This window comes from Schistocerca serialis, chromosome 4, assembly GCF_023864345.2.
Source record: "Schistocerca serialis cubense isolate TAMUIC-IGC-003099 chromosome 4, iqSchSeri2.2, whole genome shotgun sequence".
NCBI lineage: Eukaryota > Metazoa > Arthropoda > Insecta > Orthoptera > Acrididae > Schistocerca > Schistocerca serialis.
Window position 1 is genome coordinate 648,643,936 of NC_064641.1, and position 24,192 is coordinate 648,668,127.

General features: G+C 41.2%; 1 protein-coding gene across 4 annotated transcripts in view; it reads left to right on the plus strand.

Annotated features, from left to right (window-relative positions):
* The window catches only part of LOC126475509 (C-terminal-binding protein), a 190,945-nt gene that overhangs the window by 11,756 nt on the left and 154,997 nt on the right, over window positions 1–24,192 (plus strand). The window lies entirely within an intron of this gene.

Consider the following 24,192-nt stretch of genomic DNA (forward strand, 5'->3'; position numbering starts at 1 on the left):
ATAAATTTTATATGTTCGTATTATTCCCATAGGCAAAAGTTAATGATTGTAATCATTATACCAGGATTGCTGCTATAAAATATTTGTCTAAATCTTATATATGGCTCTGAGTACTATGGGACTTAACTGCTGTGGTCATCAGTCCCCTAGAACTTAGAACTACTTAAACCTAACTAACCTAAGGACATCACACACATCCATGCCCGAGGCAGGATTCGAACCTGCGACCGTAGCGGTCGTGCGGTTCCAGACTGTAGCGCCTTTAACCGCTCGGCCATTCCGGCCGGCTCTAAATCTTAAAATAATTAGTCTGAACTAACCTCACCACCCTAAAGCAGCATTTCGCAAACTACCATTGTGACAGTCCAGCGCGAAACATATCCCACCAATAGTCCGCCGTTAAATACTAATTAAACGTATGAATACCAACGCCGTTTCCATGACTTGAAGCACCTACTGGGGACAGGGGGTACCACACGCCCACAAGAAATGTAAAGAAATAAGTTTTCAGCAATATATACTACAAACAGGGGAGAAGCAATCCTTTATGACCACGATAAAAATAAAGAAATGCTAATTTCGTTAATTTTTGTTGACTTTCATTAATAAAATACTTCTTAAAGACTGATGTCTTAAGTAGCGCCCAGAACCTGAAAATATTGAGTATGACATTCGTGGTGAAAAGTCTCATCTGCTACCACACATAATTACAAAGTTTTGGATTAACTGAAAAAAATAGAAACAAAGAATCTGGTGTATTCCATTGGAAACAAAACATTTTCTTCAATATTTTAAACTGCATTGCTAAAATACAGTATTCACAAAAGATGGGCATGAGCGTACCCCCCTTTCTCGCCCCCCCCCCCCCTCCCTCCCCTTCACCAAGCCTTTCCGTTGGCATTGCAAGGGTTAACATCTGCCTAAGCAGAGTGTTGCCCTGGACTGTTCGCAAAACTAATTTTATCAGAAAGTGCAATGTAATTCTTGGGTAGAAGCGATCCTGGCGGCTGTGGCCTGTACCAACTGCGACCTTGACATGCCTTCAGCGTTTGCTTTCGCCGCCTTATTTTACCGAACGTTGTCCTCGTTAGGAAGCGTCTTCATAGGTGAGCGTAACGCACACCAGTGTGAGAGGTACGAAAGCCTTCAGCAAGACAGTGGCTACGAAGTGCCACTGCTTAATCAACTTTATTATATGGATAACGGTTGGCTGAAAAAGACGTCTCGTCACACCTAATGTTACGAGGCCCCACATCGTATTTCGAAATTCCAGTCTCAATACTACCTTTTCTACTGCTAAACTGACTGTGGAGATCGTTTCAAAGGCCCAGGTTCCAGCTGCTTAATTTAAAGAAAGCAGACAATCTGCGCTGAAAATCTGTGGTACGTTAGCGGTAAAGATTTATAAACTATCCATGTGAAAGAACAGCGGTATGAGACCTTTACTAAACTATGCTGAGTAAAACTGTTATTTAGAAATGAAAACTGGAAATATATTCCGGCGTTACATACAGCTAAATGATGCGTTAATTGTCAAGACGATACATTGCTTTCGTATAGGAAACATTGCCACTGTTTATTGAAGCCAATATAAAATACTACCAGAAAGTATTCGCTTCGTTTCATAATTTTTCATGAAGCATGTTCGTAGCTCATCTACTGTACTTTGTGTCGGACGATACTAATGCGTTAATTTGCTGGGACCTGGAAGTGAATTCCCTAAGACCAGATATAGCATTTGTCTTGCACATATCTTCAGCCTCATAATCGTGTTGTGGAGCACATACTAGCCTTTATCACTTTGACAAAGCTTCATCTGTATGTAAATCGAGGAATAAAATAACATTGTATGACAGTGACGTTGCCAGCGCCTGATAGTTAACAGCTAATGAGTGTCTTAGAGCGTTTTTGATTTCGATGTCGCAATCTCGAAGAAACGCTTTACCGTGAGCTAGTGACCTGTAGTTATTAGATCCTTAAGTTGCCACAAAATTTGCAGTTACACGCTGTGGTACTAATTTTCGCAGTTACTATTATTGCATGACGAGCCAAAATGTCTCCCTAACAGTATCACCTCTATCTTAAGCCAAGCAGAACGCTGCTTTTTTTTTATGTCCACTTCTTAAAATAAGTAACAGGTCAGACAGGCTACCCGCGAAATTTACACACAGTAAATACTCAACGCATGAGCTCAGAAACAGTTACGGTTACATGTATTATGTTACAGTGTGTGTATATATATATATATATATATATATATATATATATTCTGGGCGATCATTGTATCTGACAGCCCCGAAGGTGTGCGTTTAGATTTCTGCCACTGCGGGCTACCATTTTTTGTTGGCAGGATTGTAACTTGGTCCAGTCAGTCTTGTGAGGCCAGTCGAGGAGCTACTTGAATGGAAGTCGTGGCTTCACCGTTCATAAAGATGACAATGGCTAGGAGAGCGGTGTGTAGTGTCCACTTGGCGTCCACGTAGCATTAGCATCCAGATACGCCACTGCCAGAGGACATTACGTCTTTCAGTGCCATAATGCAAAAGCAGCCAGAACATGAACAATTAGATCGTTACGTGCTGTCAACAGTTGTTGAGGCATGTTTGCAATGTTGTTGAATGACCTACAGACGTTTTGTACTCACATAGAAGAGGAATAACCGTCTTCAGGATGTGCTGGCGTGTCTGCTACACAAAAGTTTAACGGGATAGGAAGTCAACAGTGCCCGTTAATGGTGGAATTCGTGATAACCACTTCTCGGTGCAGCAATTGCTTTAGCATGTCGGAGACGAATGCACGTACATATCAAGTGCTGATTAACCTTCATACCGTCAGTCCGGCACTACCGTATTGAGATCTGCGATGGTTTTCACGTTACGCGTGTTGCAAAAGTAAAATTTCAGTTGAACTGTTGGACACCAAGCCGCTGTCGACAGTGAACAATACTGCGTCATTAGATGTTCCTGCACCCTGTTAACAGCTTTATCCTTACCGTCCCCGAATATCTCCAGTTATTTGAGAATGAGTAGACGATAGAAAATGTCACTGAGTTGCCCCAGCGGCATACCGATGACCCATCATTATATAACTTTCAGAGAAGTACTAGTAAACACATCGAATCATTTTCATTGGTAGCGAAGTGATCCATAGCGCTAACACCATCGACGTATGTACTGAAGTGCTCGAGCTTTGGCCCCATTTATATCTGATTTGATGTGCGTGAGCAGAACTTCCTGTCCTGGTAGTAATACTGAGTGTGTGTGTCCACAGAACTATACTAGACCTCGATCCAAGATCTCTTCACTGATTTGCGAACTTTTGTGGATATATACGAGCATCTTCTACCAAATGTTCACCATCAGTCCAAATTCTCTTAGGCTCCAGAAATGAGTGTAAAATGAAGGAGGCGCGACCATTTGCATCTTCATCTTCTCTGCAAGCCTCTGTATAGTGCATGTACATCACACAATACTACACTTTTTTACCCTTCTCATTCGCATGTTGATCGATGGGAAAGTGACTAATTGCCGCTATATCTGCCCCAATCTCTGGACAGCAAAATGGTAGAGGTTCTCTCAACTTTCGTACATGCTATACCAACATGATGCGATCATAGTAGTCTGAGTCTGTTGTCACACCTACTTGTTGTTGGTGTTGTCGTCTTCAGTCCTGAGACTTGTTTGATGCAGCTCTCCATGCTACTCTATCCTGTGCAAGCTTCTTCATCTCCCAGTACTTACTGCAACCTACATCCTTCTGAATCTGCTTAGTGTATTCATCTCTTAGTCTCCCTCTACGATTTTTACCCTCCACGCTGCCCTCAAGTGCTAAATTTGTGATCCCTTGATGCCTCCAACATGTCCTACCAACCGGTCCCTTCTTCTTGTCAAGTGGCACACCTACTTAAGGGACTGTAAACCCTGGAACAATCCTTTCTAGATTTTGTCAACTGACTAGACACATTTAATAGAAAATTGACGAGTGAAATGACAGTTGCAGATATCCCTTTTGAAGTGCTTGGTAAGAATAATTGAAATTCCTGTTTCGAGCTAAAGAAAAATTTCGCAGTTGGTCGTGGCATGCATAAGTATTAATTGTAATGTACTGTGTTTTTCTGATTTGTTAAGAGTTTGATACATTTTTAGGACAGCTGAGTTAGAACGAATTTCCTCGAAAACAATACCGAAATTGAAAGAAACTATTTTTGTACGGTTTGGTTCAAGACAAAGCATTTATCCAGCAGGTTGATGATTACCAACGCCATCTGATAATGCAAGTTAGGACTTTATGTTTTAGAATGTGTAGATCTTAAATTGAGTGAAGCGTAGATTCTTGAAGGAAATCTATAGGCTGTTCAGTGGACGAAGTTTTGATGAGGACTTGAGCGGTGGAGTGTGAGCGGGATAAATTTTGTTCGTAAATGATTTGGTGAAAATACATTTTTCACACACGCTAACACAGAAAATATAAAATTTTCCTAATTTTAGAAGTTAAATTTTGCAGAGTGTTTGATTTGCGTCTACATGGACATGTACTGAGTCGAGTTGGCGAGTGCGTTCTCTCTTCTGCAGGACGCCGGTGTTACGTCAAGAACGTCACCATCGCAATATCTTCCCGCCACCTTCTTACAGCAGTTAAATAGATATGAACTGTCATTGATATAGGCGAAATTGTAGATGGGTAAATGATAATGTCAGTATTGAGTACACTAAACGTATTACATGTTTTTCTAGATTCACTATTTTCATGCCGAAAACTTCCTTTATAGTTAAACGGAAATGAGCAACAAAGTGCTGCTGGGATAAATGGAAACGCATATGATTTGTAGAGACCGCATCGATCCGTGCATCTGTGGTAGTAAACGACTAACCTGGGGCACAGTGGCTTGGCCTCAGTTTCAGGTTGCATATCTAAAAGTTTTAGCGGCAACAAAACTTTGATTTTCAATATTTCATGTAATTATTGATCAAATTTACATATTTAAAAATGCTGTCCTAATACGCGGTAGGGGTATTTTATTAGTTTTAACACGGTAAGACAAATAGTAGAGTAAGAAACTGTGTGTCTTCCGGCAGCATAACTGAGGGCGCGCAAATACGGGAACATCATTCATCCAGTATTTGAGTATGAGAGCACTTAGACTTTAGCAAAGATCACACAGAATTTCAAACGTTTACAAAACTTTTTCTTGCAGGCACCAGCCAGGAAACACGTCGCCGTAAACATTGAAGGGCATGGTAAACTAGCCCTTGCGTAAAATGGAGCGCAAATTACCCACACGATTGTTATGCACTGTTTAATAATATTTATCGACAACAGACCTCAAACATAATTTATTCTGTTGCTTGCCTACGTTCTTAACGTCAAATATTTCACACTTTATCTCATTTGTAAAGTAATCTGAAGTTTAAAGCTGTTATACACGTGAGTTCGATTAATTAACGAATTGAGGCATTACTAGACTTAAAAAATTAAGTGGCAAGAAGTGGGGTTACTTGTAGTTAGCAGGTTGTGAAATGAAATATCCTTTATGGAAAGAGTGCAAACAAATTTCCGAATACTAACGAAGTAAACTACACTTACCCACAGCTAGATGACAAAACGAAACCATATTACATTCATACAAAAAAGCGCATAAAGAGCATGAAAATTGTAATGGACGGCTGTAACACGACACAGAATAGATGTAGAAAAATAAGCGATGGACTTTTCGGCATTCATATTTCATGTAGGCGTATGCTATAAGCTGGATGTGAAGTTGAGTCAGAATGCATGTGCACCAGGTGGATATTCTGAATGGTTAAATGTCGAACTCAGACGATAGACGGTTGAAGACTGGATAATTTTGTTATTCAGAACTACAATAGAATGGAAGACATAGCGAGGAATACAAAGTGTGGGACCAAAAAAATGTTCCCGGAAAGTTGCGTGTGGAACACAGATCTGTCAGTGAGCAACACGAATATACATCGACTGTTTCTTGTAGCATCCGTCGATTGTGGGTGAACACTTCGCCGTTTTAGATAAATTTCTGTGTACCCTGAAAACTACTGTGAAGTGTATAGTAGAGGTTAAGTGTTCTATATTGTTTGGGTTCCTCTCGTACCAGTCGCGTATGTAGCGCGCGAAGAACGACTGATTAAATGACACAGTGCATGCTATAATTTGTCTAGTCTTGGCGATCGCTAGCGGGTGATACGTAAAGACTGAAGAATATCTCTAGCATCTTCAGTTGGTACTGGTTCCAGAAATCTTGTAAGCAAGCTTTCGTGGGATAATTGCTAACATATCTTCTAGTATGTGTGAATTCAGGTTTTTCAGCGTTTGCTTGGCGCCCTGCGTCAAGCCCGTGACGATACATAAGCTGCCCCTTTTTGTTTAAATTTCCCTATTAGTCATATTTGCTACGAGTCCCATATACTTCAGCAATTCAGAAGTGTTCCTTTAACAATCCTCATAGACTGACTGCAATGTCGTAGTGTAGCAAAGAAAACTGTTTGCCTCATGCTTCACCTACGGCTAAGCCTGTGCATCACTCAGTTGCGTGTCTGTACAAATTACATCAAGGTATTGATATGAGTTAGCAGATTCCGTCTGTGATTGATTAATTAATGCAAATTGTAACTACACTAGAAATGAAAGCTAGTATCACCAATACGGTGTATTTTGAGCATGCGGGATGTATTCAGTGCCAATTTACCGTGTAAGCGAAACTTACTGTGTGGCACAACCATGGCACAAAGTTCACGATAAGACTGAATGCTTGATCAGTCAGAAATTGCCATCGATAACCATTCAGATTTCAGTTCATTACTACTGTTAATTGGGGTAAGTTGGCCTGTCTTTATTCTCTGGACTCAGGTGTCGCGTCATTAATCACCTATAGGTGAGATTAGGTGCATCGCTTTTCGCTCCTACCACGTCCACGATTGCGGTTTCTGCAGTTTCATTGACGATGGACGAGGGCATACGCCCCTGCTGGCGAACGGAACATTTTGTCGTGTTTCATTCGTAACTGCGCTATCCGAAGTTGCTCCCGGGAGTTTGGCTGAAGCAAAGTAAAGCGAGGCGAGGGAGAGACCGAGCGATAAATCTGCCGCAACAACACGAAGTTTCTCCCCATCTGAAGTGGAAAGGAGCGCCTGAATTTGTAACTTCGCAAAATTTCATTATTCCTACTGTTGCAGTCCAATTAAAACGGAGCCCGTTCAACTTGAGAGAGAGAGAGAGAGAGAGAGAGAGAGAGAGAGAGAGAGAGAGAGAGAGAGAGAGAGGGGGGGGGGGGGGCGGAAAAAAGTTCTGCCAACCGCAATACCTCTAGGCAGTTTTCGGTCGGGGCGTCCGCAAGAAGTGCAATCTCGGTTGGATTTATTTCGCAAACCTAATAAAGTAATTTTTCGGCGCATTATTTCGCACCAACTCGCATAGCTTTAGGAGACTAACTTCATATAGAATGATTGTTACTTTTGTTAAAGGAAGTTAATTCACGGTAGTTGCATCCTGCCTGGAAGACTTCGTTAAATACCTTCCGGAGCACCCAACTTTTAGGCATATGACGCCGAGACCTGGAATTTCTCCCGGCGGATGTTCGGAAGTTTGAACTTCGTGTGAGCCGACTTGAGGCGAAACTAGGCGCACCGAAGTTAGTTTACCCCCTTCCGCGGACTTTGTACTTGGCGCATACCCGTCCGCCTGCCATTAGCTCGCAGCCGTCGATGGAACGAGAAACCTTCAGTCGAGATGCCTTGGCCCAAATTTTGAAGACTTAACTACGAAAACTCTTATCCGCTGTTCATGTCGAAGGTGTGAAAAAGACGTTGGTAATGTCATTAAAAGTGATGCAGTCACAGATAAAAAAATGTAATCTATCTCATTGCTTCCCGCGGTGAGCAGGAAGAATGTTTTCAAGGCAACAGATTACAGTGGAAAAAAAATACCGAAGAGGGAAGCGAAGTTATTACATATATGTGGTTAAATAGAGACCGCAACGTGAATAACTACATAGCTCAACTCAGGAAATGAAATCAGTGTCAACTGCCTGACACTACTAAATTATGCGTTAATAATGGGAAGTTACAGTATGCCCACAGTATCAAATGAGTTTCCTGAACAAGGCAGCGAATGACATTTCAGGTGATTGATCCAAATGGATTGTCTCCAGATTTTCGAATTTTCAGTCCAGTTAATGTTCTCACTTCACGCGACAATTCTATTACTTCCATAACCGTCATGTATGTCGATGTCACATTTCGTTCGCTTTGTGGACGCCGCATAATCTGCGAACAACGGTTGCGCTGATGGTGCTCCGTTGAAAGTTCCTCCGTGACGCCTCATATTCGGGTTGTGTGATATCCGGCGATATGTAACCAAATGGGGGACCGGTTCTCACACACACACACACACACACACACACACACACACACAGTGAACTTGGGCTTCGATCTACAATTTTTAATTACCCGATACTGGAAGTAAACTTAATCGCCTCCCTTAATTACACTGCATCACGTTTCATTTCTTCGTATTTCATTTGATACTGGCAGCTGAGTCGGTGCTTGGCGTCAGGTAATGAGTAGACCTAGAGCCTGGATTAAAATTGGTTTTATTTACTTCCTTCTTTTGTAGGTTATGTGGTGTGCCCAGTTTTCACCATTGCCTCGCTATATCGTATTAATTTGGTTTTTGAGGGTGTCTGTTTACATTAACAGGAAACTGGGGTTTCGAAGAATTGTCACCATCATTCTGGCGTATGATGGGCATATTGTGTGAAATGGAAACAAAAATTACCTACATAGGTTAAGTATAGATATTAGGCAGTTGATTGTCATGATGGCACAGAGAAACAGGTGTTGTATTTCTGACGGCAACGAAGACGTGCCACTATCTGTTCGTGTAACAGCTCATGGTGTTGACTCGTAGACGGTGATCGCCGGGGTACCGAAAGAAACGTGTGTACAGAATCCCAGCTGTCGAAAGTAGCCGGCGGAGATAGCGAAGAGCTGTGCACCCTCACCCCTGTAGGACAAGATGGAGGGAAGTGCTGCTGCAGCTAGTGGCTGGGTGGGTGGGTGGCTGGTAGCCGTTGGGCGCAGAGGTCGACGCGGCCGCACTGGCGCCCGGTTCCCTCCCTCCCCTCCCTGCGCCCCGCTAGCGCTCCGCTCTCCACCCACCTCTTCCCCACACCAGCCTTCCTTCCCTCCCAGCGGCAGGGCACGCCGTGTCCGGCTGGCCGGCCTGCTCTGCAGGAGCAGTGGGAAGCGAAGCGAAGGGACGGGACGGGACGGGACGCCATCCGCAAGCGGCTGTGGCCAGCGCACGGCGCGGCGTTGCCACGCCATGCTGCTCTGCCAACCTATCGCTCGTCGCCGCGCCGCTCGACTCGTCCATATTGTTCTTTCGCCAAACGTCTTACCACCTGACACGAGACTGCTATTACCAGTCTCGTTTGATATTTCAAATGTCATCCAAAATTTTCGCTGACCTACAGAAATGTTCTCTACTTCCTGCTTTTTCATTATCAAATGCTGAAGCCCGTTTAGCTGCTATTTCCGCAAGGAAGAAAGGTAAACCTACATTCCGTAGAAGGATACAGGTCCGAAGATACATTAAACAAGTAGCAGACTAAGTGCCCTTGTTGTTAGCGCCGACAACGACACGTTTTGCATAGTTAGGCGTGTTTGAAGACGCTACTGACAATAGTAGCCCCAGAAGAAAAGTTCTTCGAACTGTAACGTTGTCCGCACTCAAAAGTGCAAATCATTACACCATTGTATAGTGGCACTGGGTGAACTATCATTGCTGATTTTGGGACAACGTTTTTATTATCGCCAGCTCTCTGTAAGAATTTTTAGACGATCATTTTTTTCTGCGTACTCCAGTGATAAATGTCACCAGAACAATTTTTTCATCTCATGACGCATCAGGAAATGATACATAAAATAATTTTTGGGATCAAGAGAAGTGTATTACCATTTAGTCCCAGTATAGTCTCTGATCTCCTTAGAGGCCTTTTTGTCCAAAGTTATAACGCCATCAGGTTCGTAGTATCACTCGTGCCCTGTATTATTACACCTTCTCTCGGTTGTGTTTTCACACCGTCCGTGCCTGTCTTCTGCTAATAATCTCCCATTACCTACCACACCAAAGGATAACCTGTTTTAGAGATTCAAATATATTTCTTTCAATTTTCGCCCTGTGCTGTTCCTTCCACTGCCTAAAGTTCATTACATCAATTTGTCCCTTGCTTTGGTTAAGAGTTGTAAGCCGATTGTCTCATCTATTGAGGTGGCGCAGTAGTTAGAGTAGTGGACTCGAGTTCGTGAGGACGACCGTCCAAATCCCAGTAAAACCATCGGAATTTAGGTTTTCCGTGGATTTCCCAAATGTATTAAAGCGAATGACAAGTTGGCTGCTGTCGAAAGGAAACAGACGATATCTTTCCTCAAAAATTCGAGCTAGTTCTTAGCGTGTAAGTACCTCCTCCCGTTCTTTCTAGTACCTCATAAATCACATTTTCCCAGCCACTTGCGTTTAAAACTTCCTTACGCCCCCAGCTATCTAATGCTCCTAATTTTTTAAGTGTATTCCACTGTTTGTTGGAAATCAGTACTGTTCTCAGGTCGTATACTTCAAAGAAATTTTCATCAGTTACCCGAAACCATACAAATCTGATTCCCTTCAGTCACATTGTGCAGTGGTGTTTCGTAGGATACCTCCTGTTCTTCGTATTCATGCTAAAATTAATCTTCAACAACCCTGCGTAATTTTCGTCTTAGCTTTATTTGACCTTACCAATATTCAACGCAAAAATGGTTGTTCACTCATAAAAAAATTTCCAATCGTTCCGTACTTCGAACATGAACAGTAGTATCGTTGGCAGATCTTTGCGTAAGTATATTCCCGTAACTCGTATTTCGTTTAGATTATAGTATTTCCTATCAATACTATTCCTTTAATCTCCCCGCCTTGTTAGAACGCTAAAAGTAAGTAATCAAGCACCTCGTTCCATCGGGATTGTCGCATTCGTTTTGTATTAGCGACCAACGAGTCCAGAATTTTGGGGCATCTGGCATTCCCACCTCTGTCACGCAGGTAACGCGAGTAGCGTCGTTGTAACTCTATCTGGAATCAGAAATAGAACACTCTTCACACCTACTACCTGTGCTCCTTTGTGCAGTTTCATCACGGAAGGCATACTTGTCTTATTTACGAAGTGACGAAAAAATATTGGTGGAAACAGTAATGGACGTCAGTATTCCCTGCGTGCTTATGCCGTGGAAATTTGTACCAACCACGAAACGAAACCGAGAATTGTTAGCTTGTGGTAGGCAAGCTTAATTTGAAAACATTGTAGTTCACATGTCTGTATTGGTTTTAAGAAGCAGAATATTAATGCACGGTAACGACCGTCTTGTAATACTTTTTTGTCTCCCCAATAGCGAGACAATTATCCATTACGATTACTGTATGGACAGATTTTGCCTCAACGTTCGTACTAAGTTTCTCTACCTTTATATTAACGATCTTCGTAATAAGTCGTCTTCAAAGGTATCAGGAAAGAGGGGGGAAAAAACTGTAACGCCATCAGAGTTCGGAACAGCAGTTCAGTAGTTTGCAATCGGTATTATATTTGATGTATTATATTTTCTTGTGGTCGTAATAGATTATAGTAAACCTCCGACAGTTTTCGAAGTAGCAAATCAAATAGCAGCGTTCATATGAAAGATTTCAGTTATCACATCAATCGGACATTCACCCACTTTCCTGCCTTTCTATAAAATTTAATTATGAGAAGTGTAACTGGTATATCTGCAAATAATTGTTACTTATAGACAAAAAGTCTATCGCATTCTGTGGCAATTGATAAATTACCATTCAAGCATTCAGCTTTTTGGACATATGGGAACTCAGTGAATACCTTACCACTTACACTGATAATGGAGTTTTCAGTTATAAAACGGTCATCTTCGCTAAACAAGCAAAAGAAAAAAAGTTCATGTAACAAGCCTTAAATGCAAGGGCACAAGAAATTGTGATGCTTCCTTAAATGTAACGTTTATCCACTTGGGTATAATGCTTCATCGTAATATCTTGATCGCTGACTGAAGTACGACTTAGATTTCTACATTTCATCACAAAAGTAAAAAAATTGTGATTTTTACATAGACAAACTCCAAAAATCTGAGAGAGACCGACCGACCAACCAACCAAATTCACCGAGAGACGAGTATACCGTGAATCGTGAAACATCGCGTGCGAGAACTGGGAAGAACATATAGTGGCTTATGTGCTGGTACAGCCTTTTGTGGGGTACCGTCTAGGAACTAAAAGTTGCTGTTGTTTGTACATCACAATATGTGCAAAAATAATATACTGATCTTTCGAATCAGACTGTGTATTGCTTTTTAACCATAGCAGGAGCTTTGGAAATCCTACACAATAACCATACGAAACATCTTGGGCTTTTGAGTGTGCAGACCGGTTTTACAAACTTCTATATTGTTGCAAGGGTCTGAACACACACGGCTATCGAATTGCAGTTAGGTGCTGCAGCCGGTGTGGTTTACTGTCGGCAATTGGGTGGACACTCTTATGGAGTTCGTCTGTTTCGCGAAAATGTGAGGAAATGCCAGTTTCATGCAAACACATTGATGCTTGTCGTTCCGATTATGATGGATAGTACGCTTCTGCAAATTACGCTTCAGTCTTTATCTACGGAAGTATGTCGCGTGGTGATGAATGTTCTTATATTCCGTGCAGGAAATGAATTCTTTGGATTTTTGAACAAGGTATCTTTCCTGAGGTGGTGGTATTCAGTATTTCTTTATTATTCCAGTTAGTCAAAGAAGGTATTAAGCCATTTGAACGCGCCGTCGTATACGCTCGATGTCTTCTGTCAGCTCATTTGCCACATTGTTTCCAACCCAAAAGCAGTTTTCCATTCCTACGCGGCACTGGGTCAATCTATTTTTTCAGCAGTCTTCTGTAACACCGCCTTTCGAAGTCTTCTGCTCGTTTAATTTCCTTCTTCCGTGTTGTACATCCACACAAAGATCTGTTCCAAACTTTTCTTGTCTCAAAGGTTTGTTTTTGATAGTAGTTACTGTTTCTCTTCTCAGTGTACTGTTTAGATTATACAGTCCTTGTCACAGTTTTTCTTGCACCAAGCGAGGTGGCACAGTGGTTAGCGCACTGGACTCGCATTTGGAGGGACGACGGTTCAATCCCGCGTCCGGCCGTCCTGATTTGGGTTTTCCTTGATTTCCCTAACTCGCTCCAGTCATATGCCCGGGTGGTTCCTTTGAAAGGGTACGGCCGACATCCTTCCCCCATCCTTCCCTAATCCGATGAGGCCGATGACATCGCTGTATCGGTGTTTGGTCTCTTCCCCCCCCCCCCCCCCCCCCCCCCCCAAAAAAAAAAAACAACCAACCCTCTTTCTTGCAATTTCATTATGTGTGTATTGTACGAAAGAGAGAGCAAAATTCGCCTTCCCCTCAAAGTACCTTTAGTCACTTCAACATTTGGTCATCGTGCATGTTCACCTGGTGCACACGCCATTATCTTTGTAAAATCGTGACGAAATACATTTTTCGGAAATCGTAAGGGAAATAATGTAATTTTTATGTTAGATCGAAGAAAGATGTGAAGAAAGCTGTAAGGCAGTAAGGTTAGAGTGCTAAAAACGTATCCTTGTCTTCCGCAAACCAATTGCAAAACACTGCACATATATACTTTTCTGTGAAGGATATATCTGTACTGATGGAAGATAGAGTTGTGTGGAGCAATGGGTAATACATTAAAAGTAGTACGAAAGACGACGAAATAATGTGCCACTTTTTACAATGTTTCACATTCTTCAGTTCACATTAATCTAGTCATAAAATCTGGTTTACTTAAATTGACACAGTTAAAACATGGAACGGCATGTTTCCAGATTATTTCCACAACATATCACACTGAAGTTAAATAAAAAGAAGTATCTAAAAGTATGAAATCATTTTGCAGTCAGTAAGATGAGAGTTTAAGGCAGGAACATATCCAAGAGACGAGTAAGGAAGAGGGCAGAGAGGGAGGACAACTTGTATTAGTTTCACGTGGCAGACTTGAGAAAAATTAAACGCGGTTTCTTAAAAAAATTATTGTAAAATTATTAGACAGCAAGTAAACTAACGCTACATTACCTCACTGAGAGTGTATTTTGTAAGACTTTCGCCTATATACATATCCCACATGAAGGTAACGTTTAGATAAATGAGAATACATTCCTCCATCCCATTGACGGGTAGCACGCGAAGAATCATCTATAATTTTAGATCCAGCGGAGTTGGAGTCTTTCAGTTCAAGCGGAATGGCGGCGAACGCCGAAGCATTTGAGACATATCGCGAGAAAATGACAGGTATTGCTACGAGTCAGTATCAGTCACACGTTATGGCTATCTCCAGACGAATGTGACAAGAGTTGACACTGTGTAGCATGTTTTAATGCGGGCTCTGTTTAAGATCATCGTAATTTTTCTCCTTGTGAATGATGACACGGCCCTACATGCCGCCGGTAGTACGAAGTTAAGGAATCTTCAGAGAGAGAAACTGCTGCAAAACAGTCGTAATAAGTTTCATTGAAACTATGGCAGCAAAAGCAATCATGGTGCAGAATTACATTCCGTGTGAATTGTTTGCTACAGATTTTTTCTTATTTGGCCGCGTATCGATCTCTGCTGCGTAAACCGTTCAGTATATTCATTCATGCGGAGAAGCTAGTCTGGCAGGGTCATATTAGCTAGCGCCTGTACTGGTTTAAAGTAGAACGAGAGAGCCGTTGGCATATTAAAGATGTAAAGTGGGTTATTGCAAACTTTTTCTGAATTAGTCATGAAAAAGTGTCACGCGGCCAGCTTTTATTATGGTTACTAGTCTTAAAATGCGTATGGTGCCCTCCATTTCGTTGTCGGTGTATTTTTATCTTTTGTTTGGTGTCAGTGCCCGCGATAATTGAGTGCCACGTACCCATCACCGGTGTCGAGAACCACGTTTTTGCTTAGTTGCTCCATCTATTGCCAGATTTCTTCTCTTACGCATATTACATGGACCACCAAATGTTTACTCATTTTCACATATTCTCTAACTACTTCCTTATCTTTCTCTAACACTTCAAACCGTTCACATCAGAAGCACCTCTCCCTCTTGTAATTATTTTAGGAGAGGGATGAGAGTTCTTGGCTTGTGGTATTTCTCAACATAGTTTATTTTGAAATAAAAATAAATGCTGCTAGTCAGTACTTAGGTAATCTACAGAGAACCAACAAATATTAAAATAAAAATGTAAGATTTGCTTCTCAAGGTCTGGGAGAAACTTACCAAAGGTGATGCAGAGACCAAAGCCAGAGCTCTAGCTATTAAAATCATCAGAGGTAGGTGGATGCTGTAGCTCCTGCCAGGTGTGAAACTTCTACAAATAAGGGAGAAGTTCATAAAAATGCGCATCTTGTGACGAACCTGCTTGCAGGAACTGTGTTGCTACACTTACTTATATCCATACAGAGTGCAAAACTGTCTAAAGATAACGATTATCTGTAGGTATATAAGAAGGAATGTATTTACTCACACACACATTCGTGTTTACCTTTTGATGATATTTCAGAGTTGAACCTACATTATTAATGTATGGTAATAAACTGATTGTACATTGCGTTCTTCGTTACTTGCAGAAAACAATCATTTTGCACTGTATACTTGACTTTGTCTGTGTTTCTACCATATGATTATTTCTTAGTCGTAATGTGAACAGTTATTAAGAATTCGTATATTCAAACTGAATTGTACGCAAATGAAATTCAATTTTTGTTTTACATGAAAGTATTTTAAAATAAATTGTAAGTATCTAGCATTACTGTGCTTGATGCTCAGAATTAAAACAAAGCGACCATTAGTGTGGCTGTTACGAAAAAAAACTTTTCCCTCTTAAATAAAAACCTAAGAACAAGATGAAGGCGCATCAACTAGAGATGGGACATCTTTGTCCCGTCGCAGTTGTAGGTGGTTTGAAAAATCCGGTGGTAAAAAAAGTGACTACTGCAGAGAGATGCTAAAAAAAAGAGTTCAGCCCTCAAAATAATAGTGCATGTATTCGTGAAAGCCTTCCATAGCAGAATCGTATCGAAATATACCTCAAATTCCCGTCCTCCATCGCCCTCGTATAAAAAAAAGTCTTAGGCTGTTAGCGACACCAACGGATGGTATAGGAACTATAAAATTAAGGGTAGAAAATCAAAAGCAGATAATAGTAAACTCAGTTTTCAGTTTTTTTTTATTCTGAGGGAGAAACAGATATTATCCTAGTTACCTTTTCGCACAAGTACAAATACAAACGATACAGCTCTCAATGTCGTTGAGTTGATAAAAAGCTGAAATTAGTATTAAACACGGCTTCAAGGCAGTCGCAGACGTCTACAGTAAAGGTAGCAGAAGTGATTCACAATACTGCTGCCCAAAAATTTTAACCGCCGTCGACTGTAGAATTTCAGATAATGTTCTTGGCTTAAACGTAATGACATACATCGAATAGTGACCATCTGTGTGACAACTGGTATGAATTCCGTCTTCTCACTTATAGTGAAACTCATGGAGAAAGGCAATTATGCAGATACGGTATCAACTTATAGAATGCATTTTACTCGGAACAACGTAAAGACTAGTTAGTCGCAGTCGGTTGAACTTTCTCGTGCGACAAAATACTGACAGATTTGATTCGCTAATAACTGTAATTAGTGGTGGATTCAACAACTGATGACCGTGTTTGTACTTGTTTGTTGCCCGTTATTTTTGTCTACGACGTGGTCGTACCAGTGCAAGTGCGCCCGCGTAATTTTTACGAACTAGCTTTGTATAAAATTATAATTGGTGTAGCATGGTAACGCATTTAGCTAGGAGATTGAGTCGGCTGTCTTTGTGAAAAATATACGAAGCGCTTCGAGGATGCAAAGTGAGACAATTAAAATATTCGCTGGAATATATGTGAAAATCTGTATTAAATTGCAAATGACAGTATAATGAAAGGTCTCTCATGTGTCTCGTAAATATTACCGGAATTAGAGAAGCAAGTCAGAGGAAAGATCTCGTTGAAAGTTTCACCACAAGTACGATTATTTGGGGTATCAAACAAAATTTATAAAAATAGTGTTTTTCCGTAGGAAGAATGCGTCATGCTATCTTGGGTGTAGAGTCGACATACATAGATATATCATCAGGCGGGCAGTATTAAAGTGAGTTCGGACCGTTGCCGTTCTTATTTTGTGTTAATCGCATTGAAAACAATATTAACACTTTTTTGCAGATATGTTTAATGAAGTACTATCTGAGAAAGACTGCATGAATTTTCTATGCCTCTAGATAATATTTGAATGGTGCAAAGATTGGCAACTTTATTCAAATCAGTAGTGCTGTAATTTTCCTTAGTTTCCTTCTCCGCTTCTTGGACATAAACAGTGGAGGTGGTTAATACGTAACGTTTTCAACCTTTGGGGACAACAAATTCTAAATATCCCTTTTTTTCCAACAGCTTTCAATTTACTTTCTGGAGTTTTTTAGTTTCACAGACACCAGAAGGGTTACCCGTACTTGCTTAACGTTTCTTTCAGTTATTAATGTTTAAAATTTCTTCGCAACATTTATATCTTGGACAAGTAATCATCTAGTACTTCCCAGTTTTTTCTTTCCTATTGTATGTCACTTTGGTAAGCAGACAAAATTCGTGTTACCATACTGTGCTACATTTATGTACTCGGATATTATTTGGCAGTAACTAGAAAATGCTTTTGATAGGTTGCCTTCATAATCACATGTACGTCAAGCAATGGACTGAATTCAAAGTAGTTTCGAAACCAGTAAGAACCCCAGTAATTACATGTTAAGTTTTCCATGGTCTAAGTGGCTTGAGGTGCAAGACGTTGCTTCGAAAAGGGCATGGTGGATGTCCACCATACTTGATTAATCAGAGCTTTTGTTCAGTTATGGCATTTTCGTCGATTTGCTGTTAGGAAACCAATATTCCTTCTTCGACTGACCTATGAAATGCCTCAACGCTGATGTATTGTTTGACCTCGGCGACGCTTTCAGAAAGTTCATTATCATTTCATTTCCATTTGACACAATTAAGGAAAATTAAACGGGATAGGCTTACATTAGCCTTCACCAGAACCGGGAAACGAAAACAGCAAATGTTGTTCACAACGATTTGTAAGTTACACTGACAAACCGTTACGAGGCGTTGTGATGCCCATTCTCTGTTTTGATTTTACAAATGGGGTTTTATACAAGGTATGTACGGAAGTCTAACATCTTTTCAAATATCTTGAAACAGTAATTTTATTCATTGCAAAATATGATTCGGGACATTGTTACGTCAGTTGGCGTGATTTTGGAGCACGTAGAGATGTTTACGTGAACATCAGCGGATAATGCGAAACTGTGTAGTGTCGAGTGTATTTGGATGCACAGGCAAGCCTGTGTAACTGAAACTGCATCGCGCTGCAAAGTTAGTCTCCTGTATGAGAAGTAGGCCCAAGTTCCAAAAATCTGAATGCGAAATGCGAGATTGGACCGAAGTAACGGAAAACTATAGACGGTAAGATTATTTTCATTTGAAACCTACTGGTAAATAAAAATAGCGTGTGGTACTTCGACTAGAATGTGGGACTGTTGCCCCTCGCGGCCAAGTGCCCTACAGAAAGGTAAAGAGTCGACTCTCGGTCTAGCACACAGTTTTAATCTGACGGTAAGTTTCAGATCAGCTCCATTGGGATCGTATTTCATTATTCACCTCCCCATAATTATCTGTGTCAGTTCAATGTTGGAGAAACTCAACGACAGCCCACCTCAAAGAGGGCCATATGGACTCTAGCACCGTGATGGTGAAACAAACCTTTGGGACGATGATGGTTTTTCCTTTTTTATGAGGAATGACAAATCGCTTTCAGTTAGTTGTCTCCTTTCGCTCTATGTAATCATTCTCGTTGTAGAAATGATCCCCATTGAAATTTAAGGTATCCACTAGTGAAACCCGACTGATCTGATAAGATTCTTTAAGATGTCGTCTCTCTCTCTCTCTCTCTCTCTCTCTCTCTCTCTCTCTCTCTCTCTCTCTCTCGATCTCCTTAAACGTTGTCTTGTAGTCATTTTATTCTGCATGTTTTGTGGACATATGGGTCCATTTAAGCAGACTATATGTAATTAACTGGCAATTGCCAGTTGTAACTTTAAATTATGTAAATGATGGCTTACGGAGACACTGCGCGGATGGGGTCGCCTTATCACTTCCAGAAATGAACGTTTTGGAATCTGCGGCGAAAGCGCCATATCTGGCTGGTGATTCATAGCATACGCTCTCTACTTTCGTGTAGTGGAAAATTTATCTGGCGGAACTGTGCTGTTGACATCTACAACGTGCCTTCCAATCGTATTGCGCACAATTTGCATGTTTGGATCCGTAAACGTCGACAAACGAACACGAAACAGAATGTGTAAGACAACACATAACGAACTAATGCGTTTTTACGATAGTAATTTCTTAAGGAAAAGCTAAAAAAGATAGTTTGCTGTTTACTTAAATTGTGATATAATGCAGCATTGGTTCGCTCTACGGTGAACAGCTGCGGAATTGTACCTTGAATTTATTGGTAAAGGTTTGCAACAATTGCTCATAAGATTAGCTTTAATGGCGTTGGGCGGTTACCGCAGGAGTTGGATCCACTGGTACACGATCACTGTTGCCTTCAATCTTTTTTTCTGATACGTTCACATAGTTCATAAAATACTCCATTGTGACTTAAATCTTTCAGTCATTGATAAAGATGGTGCCTTACTAGGAAAGTGTGCCCCTGTTTGTGTTACAGTTGAAGTTTGCTTTCAGTACTCAGGGAAATAATATCCCTTTTCATGCAAAATCCATAGTTAGCACTGTGTACCAGCCTCCTGGAAAGAATTATTTTATGTTTCAGCAGTCGACTGTCGGGTAATTACGTAAATACGATAATGTAAGATTTATTCAGTCTGACTGCACTCTATTTTAACATGTCATTAAGGCGTAACAAAAAAAGGAATAAGTAGACCCCCCCAACATCTATGTGGACTGTGCTGTTTATGTAGTTTCCCCCCCCCCCCCCCCCCTTTCTTTTTGCCATCCTAGATCATGTGCCTCACTGTTTGGTGCCCTCCCTCAAATCAACCAATCAACCAAACATCTATGACTTACGTCGGGCATGAGCATCTTTGGCTACCCGGGGTCTGAGTCATTCTTGTAAAGTTCGTGGGTCGCCTCACGATATGATGCAAGGAAGCGCCTCTACGCATAAAATCAAAGCTGTAGCGTCCCTGAAACTGTTTGTAGGGCCAACGAATTATGCCTCAAAAATGCTTCTCTAGGATTACATTAAATATATGTTGACCCCGCCTTCCGATATTTACATTTCTATGTGCGTCGTGAACATCGTTCCCTTACTCAGTGACGTTTTACAACTGCCCTAAAAACATCTGTATATGGCGTGCCAGGCACTTTCAGATATCAGCGTGGAAAAATAGACGCCTAAAAAAGCTGGTTGCAGCTAATTCATTATAAATTCGCTATCGGTTAAACATTTACATTGTCCTAATACGTCCACGATGGTAAAGAATTATTTATTATTGTCAACACTAGAAAGTATAGAAAAACAAACTAAGATGGTGAGAGTGGCAGTTGCAGTCCACAAGCAATTAAGCGTAACTGCGATTGTTGGTGGAAGGCGACTCATTCGAGTGTTTGGTATTTACTGTGTTAAAATCTGCAAACACTGTTACCAAGCATTTTTTAATTTGTCCAAAAATACTTACAATGGCCACTTAGGCATGGGTTATTTCTGTAACACTAAATAAATACAACGCGAGCATCACTATCTTTCTCCCCCCCCCCCCCCCCCTCCTCCTCCCTCTCCACGATCATCCGTGGGCCGGGCACCCATGGCTTGAGTCAATAAATGATTCAAATGTTCCTAGGAAGTAGAACTAACATCCAGTGAAATATTTACTAAGTATTTCCTTGTATTTTCAGTAACCCTTGCTTTGAAACTATGTATTGTTTACTCGCCAAAACACTTTTATGCTTGCCGGAGATAATTGTATTTACACTTAAAATTTCTAATTTTTTACTGAATTTAAGTGATATGGCAATCAATTTTTACGACTGTTTCCCACAAGTAAACATATAGTTTCTAAATACTTTTGGTTTCTTCTAAATACTTGCAGTTCCTCTGACTTGAAAAAAAAAAAGCACATTTAATGGTGTCGTATTTCAAATTACACAGTTAGGTGGACATTAATTGCCTCCTGACAGTGTTCATTTCCCATTCCACATTATCCACGCCATGCTATTCATTTCTACGGAGATTACACTGTTTAAACGTCAGCAAGGTTCCACGAATTTTGTCTTTGAAGGACTTGGTGAACATCGCCGCAACTGTTTGTATTGGTTGATAATACGTTTGCCACCATTAACATTGTGATGCAAAGTTTCTGTAAGCGTCGTCAAATACTACGTTTGTACTTTAATTAGTGTTTACATGGTCATCGTCATGCTTAAATATTTGAGAGTTGTGTATCATTCGTGATAATGCAGGTACCTGCCCTTCTTCTAACCTTGCTAAGCAGTTTACGTTTCTATCCTTTTACAGGTTTGTGACTGATGCCAGATTTGCTAAAAAGGGCGAGAAGTTTATCAAGACTAATAATCTTAAGTGTAAAGGTTCTGGTTTGTGGGTGTATGGTGGGAGTTAAATTGGTTGTAGTATTGACCATGAAAACGGGAGTATTTTCCGCTCGGTAGTTTCCAGCACTTGGGTTGTGCTGCACTCCCACCCTTGCCCTGCTTATAGGTTAGGTAAAAAAGATAGCAGAAAGCTTCATTTCGTATATATTTATGTCTGAAAGTTCGTTGGCGTGGGAGTCAAGTTCAGCATAAAAGTACAGCTTGAGGGAATTGACTTGCCGTTAATTTGTGAGCGTTCCCAAAATCGGTAGTATGTTAGCGATGCGTTGAAAGAAAGCCGATCAGGTATTACCGCACGATTTCCACTTATTTTGTTACGGAATATTTAGTCAGCCCAGCGTGTAACGGGGGGTGCTAAAACACTTGCGGTATGCTGAAAACGTAGTTCGAGTAACTTACTTCCTATTCAGAAAACTAAGAAAGATTGGTGTAATTAATGGTTTTGAACTACGCGTGAGATTGTGGATAAAAATTGTAGCAAGATAACGCCCTTTTGACACCCTCCGTAAGTTACGAGCAGGTAGCCAAGTTTTCATTGCAACCTATTCGTTTGTTCCAGTAGATTGTTGTACCTTTCTACTACCGGGTTCTATAATTGGGCTGATATTAGACAGCTATTTGGTATGTATGAATTGTGTACCCGAGTAAGGTTACGCATACATACTTTAGGCGCTCATGGCTTAAATTCGTGTCGTTGGGTAGAGTAATGGTTCATACGAAAGTTACTGAACAAAGAAACATAAATTACCTGTGAGTAACATTTTTTGATAACGAAGTGTTGGATATTGAGTAATTAAGAGTATTATATACAATTATACTGGTTTCCATTTTCGCTACGTTAGATTGCAGTGAATGTAATGTGTAACCGGTCCTTATGTTGGTGACTGTAGTCAGTGCCGTAGCTCGTGAAGTGTCAGCAGGCGGGGAGGAACGTGCTGACAGTGCAGGGAAGGGCGTGAGCGCGCCCTCGTATTCGGACTCTGCCGCCGCTGCCGAGACGTCGATAACGCGGCAGCCGCCGTGCTGTGCCCAAGGCGGCGTGCGAGGCGGCCTGCGTTAGGAAACAAGTGCAGCGTTGCGTGACTGCTAAAACTGTTTACAGGGTCGCAGAGTCAGCCGGCGCAAACAGCTGAGTCGCTGCTGGCGCAGCACTGCCGCCCTAATGCGTTTATTGTCGTCTTTCCGATGAAGCGACGCAACTGGAGTGCATGGAAACAACCTTGCAGAAACTCGGCAGATACAGAAACGTATGCAGTAAAGTTGTTAACGCGTTGTATAGGCTCGTGACAGCCGAAAGCTCTATGACGGACTATAGTTGCACGCGTGTGACATTGTTAACTTGTGTTGCAGCACTGATCATTGGCGTCAGTAATCATATTAAGGTTAGCTTGCAAACTACCTGTTCACCGTGTGTGTACATAATTATGCAGGTTCTACTCCGGTCCCTTTTTACTGATACTCATCCTGTCTTTACAGTCTATTAGCATACATCAGTATCAGAGTGCACTAACGGTTTTTCCAGAAAATTTATTCAAAAGTAGTTTTGTGCGGTCGTGAGGCAATCTCAAAACAGAATTCGCATGAATATGTTTCATTTTTGATGGCTATTTCGAGCATCTAGAATTGTGAAATAGTCAAACAACGCTTCCGGAACGTAACAATGTTAAGCTAAAATGGTACGCATCTCTTTAGTGTTGGCCATTGTGATTAAGTATAGAGACAATTGAAAGACTGTCTCTTCTAGACTTGCAGAAAACAGGAAATTATTAAAATAATTAGAAATAAGCAAGGGTAAGGACCTTCCGAAGCAAAGGACTTCGGTATAAGATGAGAATTAACGTTAAAATCTTCTAGGTTGTTAGGCCGCATCGGGTTTCCTCAAATGATGGACGTTGACACCCCTCAGCTGGGATCTTCGGGATCTTGTGGTTCCGTTGCCGATAAGCACTCGAGGCGCTCAGTCTACAATGGACATAACAAGATCGCGTAGAAGATCGCAGCAGAGGGGTCGTAAATTCGATCGTTTGAAGAAACGTGATGTGGCCTAAAAACCCTGAACATTTTGAGTGACAACGACCACGAGAGGCTGTAGAATTATATAGTATGAGGATTTTTGTACTACGCAAAGTGTTTTCCAGACGATTACTGAGTGTAATTGCAAAGACTAACTTGTCGTCCCATTTAGTGGTTGTTTAACAAAATGTGAGATGACAGTGCCACGGTGTCAGGCATCTCTTGGCTGCAGATTTTCTGGGCTAGGCCTATTTCAGTTATTAGTGAAAAAGGCCAGCGTAGATAGTTGTGTACCATTGCATTCTGGGAAATGGTTCCAGTCCAGTGTGTTTGTTGTAGACAGTGGAAAATAACTGGCAAGCAGTCGGAAGAATTCAGCAGGAAAA